This window comes from Coffea eugenioides, chromosome 1 (genome assembly GCF_003713205.1).
Source record: "Coffea eugenioides isolate CCC68of chromosome 1, Ceug_1.0, whole genome shotgun sequence".
In the NCBI taxonomy this organism is placed as follows: domain Eukaryota; kingdom Viridiplantae; phylum Streptophyta; class Magnoliopsida; order Gentianales; family Rubiaceae; genus Coffea; species Coffea eugenioides.
Genome location: NC_040035.1, coordinates 26,448,860 through 26,458,153, shown reverse-complemented (window position 1 = coordinate 26,458,153; position 9,294 = coordinate 26,448,860). Strand labels below are relative to the sequence as shown.

The 9,294-nt window shown below is 43.3% G+C and overlaps 1 pseudogene; it reads right to left on the bottom strand.

Moving 5' to 3' along the window:
• Positions 1–6,020: 6,020 nt before the first annotated feature.
• LOC113783222 lies at positions 6,021–6,593 on the bottom strand (annotated as a pseudogene).
• Between the last annotated feature and the right edge of the window lie 2,701 nt (positions 6,594–9,294).

Below are 9,294 nucleotides of genomic sequence, written 5' to 3'. Positions count from 1 at the left end.
GTGCATATGAAACAAGCCTTCAAGTTTGAAACTTCTTGCTCATCTATCTGGGCTTTCAAATATCCATTCAAAAAAAGAGTTGAATAGATAAGGCGAAGCAAACTACAGCTCCTATCCATAGGGGTTAACCGAAGTATATCCATGGCCCAATCGTGGGCTGGTCTCAATGAACATTGTTTCTATTGTGACGGGATTGCTAAAGTGTTGGCCTAATCAGCAACATCCCTCAGATCCCGGCTCGAAGGGACTAACCGCCCAGCCCGTGGCACCCAGGGGTGCAGCCCCTCATGCTGGCCGAGCGTGGTACGGTGCTTTGCGCTGCCATTGTGGTTAAGGAAATAAAGTTGCGCCTTCGCTAACAGCTATAGCTTTTGGTGCAATGGTAAGCGCTTGATCCTGACAAGTGGTATCAGAGCGAGGTCGCGGGTTCGAGTCTCCCTGGCTGTTGCTGGGGGAGGGATTGTTGGCCTAATCAGCAACATCCCTCAGATCCCGGCTCGAAGGGACTAACCGCCCAGCCCGTGGCACCCAGGGGTGCAGCCCCTCATGCTGGCCGAGCGTGGTACGGTGCTTTGCGCTGCCATTGTGGTTAAGGAAATAAAGTTGCGCCTTCGCTAACAGCTATAGCTTTTGGTGCAATGGTAAGCGCTTGATCCTGACATAAAGGTATATGCAATCTGTGAGGGCTTCCTTCCTCTTTCGTTGGTCGAGCGTTTTCAAACCTCCCCTTAATCTAAGCCGCATTCTTCCATATCCCTCTTTGTGAGTTTGGTCTATGTTTAGTCTCAATGGATCAGTAATAGCTTCGACGAGATAGGTTCCGTTCCTTGGAGAACCCACTTACCTCTTCATCGGTCCCCAGTCCTCTACTACAAAGTAGAAAAACTGACAAGGATAATGATGTAGCATCCCCTCTCTTCTAGTAGCTGCCATTCCTCTCAGACTTGAATTAGGAATTTCTCTACCATGTTTCCTTTGGCCTTACACTCTTTGAAATTACCTTGGACTTTGGAAAGAACTAGCCCTAGGAATAGGGCCAATTGATATAGATTGAATCCACTTCCCTAACTAAACAACCAAGGAAGGATTACTAAAACATAGTATAGCATACCTATGAGCCAAAGAAAACAAAAGGAAAAATTGTCCAATAGTAACAAATGGTGCCTCCACAAGTTGACGTCCGATCCAACCTAGTAGTAAGCAATCCGCCAAAAGCAACCAAAGCATTCCTTGTGAATCACGCGAAAACTTGAACTACTTGTAGACACCAAAATTTTAATTTTATTGAATTCAATTTTAGCTTTATTATTATTTATGCTTGTTTTTATTTTATTTTAGTTGACTAAGTTTGCAAAATGATAGTTAGTATTTATTTTATTTATTGTATTAAATTAGATTCATCATTTCTCTTTTTTAGAACATTTTTGCATTAAATTTCTGAAAAAAAAAAAAAGAAAACTCTCAACAAAAATTTGTTTTTAATCTTTTCAAACTCAATTTCTTCCAAATAAAATGAATTTTTTGTAAGGCAATCTCAATTAGGAATTAACATTTGTGTTTACCCTAAATTGGTTTTGAAAAACAAAAAATTAATAAAAAGAAAGTAAGTGGAGGCCATGTGTGACAGCTCCACCTTCCCCTAAGGCGAATCAAAGGGGCTAGCGGACTGCCTGTCCAGCTCTCGCCAGGACTAACGAGACAGTTTAATGCGGTCTAAAACGGTTCGGAATATATAAGCGCGCTTAAACAAATCAAAATCTCAAAATAAAAAAAACGGAAATCGAAGCCGGCAGGAATAGTGCCTGACACGTCAGAATCCGAATCTGTCAAAAAATCCAGTCGACTCACAACCAAGCATAGACAACTTGAAATTCAACATTTACAATCCAAAATAACACATAAAATCATCCAACAAATTTACACATGTTCAGTTCTTTCAAATTCCAAAAGAGGGAACGGATCCAAAATACATTTAAGGTTTCATTTGTTGAGGAGCTATACAAAATGTATTTACAACTAGTTCAACTCGTCAACCAACTATCAAAGCCATTCCAAAAGTATTCACATTCCTGTGAGGAAAACAAAAGGAATAGAGTGAGCTTACGCCCAGTGAGATACTATCACTCAAGCAACAAAGTTCATATAAGCATAAAGCTTTTCACTCCAATTTATCTACGAGGAAGTAAGACAAGAGCACACATCAATAAAATTGAAAAAAGGATACGGACGGCTCTCAAGAGCCCCTTTCCTCGCTTGTATTCTTGATCGGATTTCATTGACCCTCCGTCAATGTTTACAAGTAACCAACCGTAGGCTCCACTTTATTTCCATTCCTTCCACCCAACATACCCCTACCGGGCCCGAACTCCATACAGTATAAATTTGGTAATACTCGAGTATACCGGAATCAGAAGTCTCATACTACACGATTCCATATAACAGTCCCCATGGCTCGTTAATTTTCACGACCAAGCCCTCGCTGGTTCGATTCAATCGACTACCAATGGGGTTGAGCTCAGTAGTGACAGTAATGGCCGTTGGATACTCGTCCAAACGACACCAAATCCAGTATTTCATGTACCATTCAAGTACCACAGTAGACAGTCATATATAATACAAAAGGGGTGAGGGCGATCAAGTACACCCTCACTTTAACCAGTTTCAATGGTGCAAATAAACATTCAAGATATCAAGTTCAAATGTAACAAAGCCACATAGTAACAAGCAAGTGAGTAGTACACTCACCAAGCAAGCAAGTGAAATTTCATGCACTTCCGCCCAAAGAGCGTCTTAAATCACCGTCACGCCCTAAAAGGTTCAAACAAGCACAATATGACTTGATTACAAGTCATAAACCAATTCCACATACTACAAAAAATAAGGCTCTATTAGAACGTATGAGTACTAAAGTAAGTTAGGGAAAGTCCGGAAATGAAAGTTAAGCTCTAAGACCTAAAAACAGTTTTGATGTCATTAAGCGTATTGGACACAACCGGCACTACGATCATCGGATAGATGTACAATATACACCATTTCGAAGCTAACAGAAAGGGCTACAATGTTGAAGAAGGCCACTCAGTCCAGTTTGTAGTGAAACTAGGTCAAAAGTTCAATGTACCAAACCAGAACCGTATAAACAGGTTAACGAACTGCATTCTGGTTAAATAACCATAATTCAGGCTACCAAAGTCCAATTCAAGTGATTCTAAAGCCATCCGAAAGCTAAGATACCAGGCTATATTTCTTAAGAAGACATCAACAACCAAATCAGTAGTATTCCTGGTCAAACTAACCAATTACCAAAGCTGATTACCAGGTTCGGACAGAAACAGGGCAGCAGGGGTATTTCAGTCTTTTCATAGGCTACGTTACTCCGATTAGCCTGAAATTTTTCAGGCATCTATAAAATATCATTCCCTAAAACTTTCATGTTTTAATCCAAGGCTAATTCAGCCTCTAACTAGGGGAAACAGTACCGGGAAGAATGGGTTCAATTGCAACCCTAATTTCCGAAATTTCCTTTCAAAGCGAAAATTTTCCGCAAATAGCCACAATTTACACCCTAAGGCTTCATTCTAAACCATTTCCAACCATCATCCATGGCCACACAATATTAATCATATGAAAACAGAAAATCATGAATGAATATAAAACTTCACCAATTTCTACCAAAAATCATGAAACAACACCTAATATCATCATTTCATCTCAAATAAGTCACTAATTAAGCATTATTGAGAAGAAAGAGAGGTCCCTTAGCTACTCACCTTAACAACCAAAGAAAGGGAGCAATTTAGCACCTTAATCTTCCAACCCACTTCACTAATCACCTCACAACTACTAAGAGAAGGATTTTTATGGAGAACTTTCAAGTTTAATTGGTTAGTTTGTTGGATTGAGCAAGGTTTGAGATGAAGAAAGTTGAAGAGTTTTTCCCTTTCCTCCTTAGCAAGGTTCGGCCAAGAGAAGCTTGAAATGAAGAGATTTTTTTGGTCAATTTTTGGGTTTATTTGGTAAAATGGTGAATAGTGGTCAAAATGTAAGAATTACTCTCCAAGTGACACTTGTCACCACCATTAATGCATGGCTATCCTTTTGTCCCTCTCACCCTAATCCATTTAGTAACCTCTAGTTATCTCTTAACACCTGCTAAAATAAACCCTGTATCCAAAACTTGACCTAACTGGCCGAATTTTTCCGAACTTTCCGCACTAGCGGGTCCCACGTCCGGTATACGCTCTTAATTTCTCAAAAACTAACCGATACTAGAAAAATCATCTAAAAACTATATTTACTCATAAAAAGTATCTGAAAAATTTTCCTAATAAAGAAAATGCAGAATAGCATGCAATTAAATAGAATAAAACCTAGAAAATGAGAAGATATACGGGGTCTCACACTCTCTCCCCCTTAAAAGAATTTCGCCCTCGAAATTTCTCACCTTGACTAACGAAAAGTTTAGGGTATTTCTTTTGCATCTCTTCTTCCACCTCCCAGGTAGCTTTCTCTACCCCATGGTTTCTCCACAGAATCTTAACCAACGGAATCTGTTTGTTTCTCAGTTCTTTAACTTTCCGGTCAAGAAATTGTACAAGTTTCTCTTCGTAAGCGAGTGATTCATCTATTTCGATTTCCTCTGGCTGTAAGATATGGGATGGATCGGGATAGTACTTCTTAAGCATTGAGACGTGGAAGACATCGTGAATTCTAGAGAGACTTGGCGGCAGTTCTAGCCTATATGCTACCGCACCTATTCTCTGCAGGATCTTGTAAGGTCCGACGAACCTCGGTTCCAATTTCTTTCCTCTACCTGCCGTGACACTCCGCAACGGTGTGACTCTAAGAAACACATGGTCTCCAACTTCGAACTCCAAATCTTTTTTTCGATTATCCGCGTAGCTCTTTTGTCGGCTTTGAGTGGTTTGGAGTCGTTGCCGTATCAATTTAACCTTTTCTCGAGTTTCTTCCATCCATGGAATAGTTGCTGGATCCAGTGCCTTCCTCTCGCTAACTTCGTCCTAGTAGATCGGTGACCGGCATTTTCGTCCATATAGTGCCTCATATGGAGCCATTTGAATCGACGAATGGTAGTTATTATTGTACGCAAACTCTACTAAGGTTATGTGTTGACCCCAGTTACCTTCAAAATCCAAAATGCAGGTCCGTAACATGTCCTCGAGAGTTTGGATTGTTCGCTTCGATTGTCCATCCGTCTGAGGGTAATAGGTCGTGCTCAAGTTGAGTTTAGTTCCCAGGGTTTCTTGGAATTTTTGCCAGAACCTAGATATGAAACGGGGATCTCTATCGGAGACGATGCTGATAGGAACGCCGTGTAGCCTTACGATCTCGTCCATGTACATCTGAGCCAACTTGTCCATGGAATAGTTCATGTTTACCGTCAAGAAATGGGCTGACTTGGTTAATCGATCGACGATCACCCAAACGGCATCGTGTCCTCGTTGCGTTCGCGGCAAACTCGAAACGACGTCCATTGTGATGTTTTCCCACTTCCACTCGGGTATCTCAAGGGGTTGTAACAAGCCCGATGGTTTTTGATGCTCTGCCTTAACCTGTTGGCGAACGAGACATTTTTGCACGTATAAAGCGATTAGAGCTGTTAAACGAGCCGAGTCGAGCTCGAGCATAGGACAATCGAGCTCGACTCGAACCTCTAATCGAGCTAGCTCGAGCTCGCTCGATTAGTAATTCGAGCTTCACAAGGCGCTCGAGATCGACTCGATATATTGGTAGAAAATTCGAGCTCGGGCTCGAACTCGAGTTTGAGATCGAGCGAGCTCATCGAGCTCGAAGCTCGAGCTCGAGCTCGTTTACGGGAGACACCACATCAGGTCCTGCCACACTCGTATTTAGCCTAACAAAAGAAGATAAACTTTCCCTGATTTATCATCTCCAATTCAACATTTCCACAACACATCAGTGACCAAAATGTCCAAAACAGATTATCTATCGCGGATCCGTGACGGTACATGAGCTCAATTGCTTTATATACTTGGGCAAAATAAATATAAATTAATAAAAAAGTTTCCATTCACAAATTTTAGTCCAGACAAAGCAAGAAAACTTTACGATCCGGGGACAAACTTGGTGGCATAGACCAGGCATTGTTAGCAACTGGGTTGTCAAGATGGTCCAAGAGATTTTCAAGAGGGCCTTTGCCAGTGACAATAGCTTGGACAAAGAAGCCGAACATGGAGAACATTGCAAGCCTTGCATTCTTGATTTCCTTCACCTTAAGCTCAGCAAAGGTAACAGGGTCATCGGCTAGACCAAGAGAATCAAAGTAGTGGCCACCGTAGAGATCATTGCCCTCTTCGACGCCTTCAAGACCATTGATTCTATATCCTTCAACAAGACCCATGAGAACAACTTGGAAGCCGAGCACTGCCAGAATGCTCTAAGCATGGACAAGGTTGGGGTTTCCCAAGTAGTCAAGCCCACCTTCTGAGAAGATCTGTGCTCCGGCTTTGAACCACACTGGCTCCTTAAAGTCCACTTTAAGATATTTCTCAAGGACTTCTGGGGTGATGCATCCCAGTGCTCCGTGCATAGCCCCTGGCTCTACCGAGGTGGCTCCGTATGGTGCTGCTCATGGAGTCACGAGAAGGAGGGTGCGGCTGCTCCGTATGGTGAGTCGGTGACGGTGGTGAGAATGGAGGGTGCGGCTGCGGGTGTGGAACTGGAAAAGAGTTGACAGAAAGAGGAATCAGGGGAGGTTAGGGATGGCGCCTGGCGGTGAGAATGGAGGGTGTGTGCGGCGTGCGGTGTGTGACTGAGAATGGAGGGTGACGGCTCATGGCTGCTATGCGGGAAAAGGTTAGAGTAAAAGAGGAAAGAAAAATTAGGGCTACAGAGTACAGACGGGAGATGACTTAGGTTTAGTACCACATATACGATGAAATGACGACAATACCCCTACCCTTCGAGCCTCACGAGCTTCAACGAGCCGAGCTGTGCTCGGCTCGTTTAATAAACGAGTATTGAGTAGAGCTCGAGCTCGGCTCGTTTCTCTCTGTAAACGAGCCGAGTCGAGCTCTTATCGAGCCGGGTCGCTCGGCTCGCGAGCTACCCGGTTCGATTAACAGCTCTAAAAGCGATTTCCTTCTTCATATTGTCCCACCAATAGGCTCCTTTGAGGTCTTGGTACATCTTGCTACTACCTGGATGGATCGTATACTTGGACCGATGGGCCTCCTCTAAAATCTCCGTTTTCAACGCTTCATTCTTCGGCACCACTATTCGGTCCCAGTATTTTAAAATACCCTCAGGACTAAAGTTGAAATCAGTTATTTCCTTTTTTTCCACCTTCTCTCCCTATTTCCGCACCATTGTATCATCCTTTTGAGCTTCTTTAATCCGCTCCAATCGAGTGGAAGTTACCTTAATGTTACCGAAAACCACCTTATGACTCCCAAAGCAGGGTTTCCACTCGCAAATGGCCTCTAACAAATCCCACTCTTTGATCATTAGCCCTGCTACCTGAGCCTTGCAACTTAAGGCATCGGCCACTACGTTCGCCTTCCCCGGGTGGTAGCTGATGGTACAGTCGGAATCTTCCAGAAACTCCATCCATCGCCGCTACCTCATATTCAATTCCTTTCGCGAGAAAAGATACCTAAGGCTTTTATGGTCGGAATACACCTCGAACGTTACCCCATATAGGTAGTGCCTCCATTTCTTCAGAGCGAAAACAACCGCGGCTAATTCCAGATCATGGGTTGGGTAGTTTTGCTTGTGGGGTTTTAACTTCCTAGAGGCAAAAGATATCACATTTCGATTCTGCATCAGTACACACCCTAAGCCTTCTCGTGACGCATCAGTATAAACGGCAAACCCATCAACTCCGTTAGGCAAGACTAACACTGGCGCCATAGTCAACCTTTTCTTTAACTCCTGAAAGCTTGCGTCACATTTGGCATCCCACACAAACCGACCATGCTTCTTCGTCAAGTCGGTTAAAGGACCGGCCAACTTAGAAAAATCTTTAATGAAACGCGGTAATATCCCGCTAAACCTAGAAAGCTACTAACCTCGGTGGGGTTTTCTGGCCTCTTCCAATTAGTCACGGCCTCTACTTTCGCCGGGTCAACTGAGATACCCTCTTGAGAAATTACGTGCCCTAGAAAAGAAATTTTCTCCAGCCAAAATTCGCACTTGCTGAACTTGGCGTACAGTTGATGGTCTCTTAGGGTTTGTAAAACGATCCTCAAGTGTTGTTTGTGCTCCTCCTGCGTCTTGGAATAAACCAAAATGTCGTCGATGAAGACCACGACAAATCGATCCAAGTAGGGTTTAAAAACCCTATGCATTAAGTTCATAAACGCGGCAGGAGCATTGGTTAATCCAAAGGGCATAACTGCGAACTTGTAATGTCCATATCTCGAATTGAAAGCGGTTTTCGGAATATCCTCCTTCCTGATTAGCAACTGATAATACCCTTGGCAGAGGTCTAGTTTCGAGAAGACCACTGCTCCTTGCAATTGGTCAAACAATTCATCTATGTGGGGCAGTGGATACTTAGTTTTAACCGTAATATTATTCAGGCCCCAATAATCGATACACATCCTCAAACTGCCATCCTTTTTCTTCACAAACAGTACAGGGGCTCCCCACGGAGACCCACTCTCATGAATGAACCCCCGCTCCAAAAGATCGTGTAATTGCAGTTTTAGCCCCTTAAGCTCCGCAGAGGCCATTCGATACGGGATTTTTGAGATAGGCGAGGTTCCCGATAGCAAATCGATCTTGAATTCTATCTCCCTCTCTGGAGGCAAGGATACCAACTCATCAGGAAACACGTCCGGATATTCCCTTACTATAAGCACGTCATCCACCTTCAACTTATCCGTGGGATTGTTGATTAGGAAGGCTAAGAATCCTTGTGTCCCTCTATTTAGCAGTTATCTAGCCCGAATGCCCGAAATTAGGGCGGATGAGGCTAACCTTCCCCTTATATCTAACCTCAGGGTCGCCTCCCCAGGAATGTGAAACTCTACCACCTTCTTTTTGCAATCTAGTTGCGGGGAAAAAGCAAGAAAAAAGGAGAAACATGCAAGACGGTTGGAAGGGATAGGAAGAGAGCATCTGAGGAGAGTGAGAGAGGAAGGAGGAGACTGTGGAGAGCAAGAAACAAAAAAAAGGGAGAAAAGAGGGTTTCGGGGAAGAACAAACAAGGGAGAGGAGGAGAAAAAGAAAGAGAAAAGAAAGAAACCAGGAAAAGAAGAATCTGGGGAAGAACAGAGGGCTTAGGACAAGAAAAAGAGAGGAAAAGGAGGG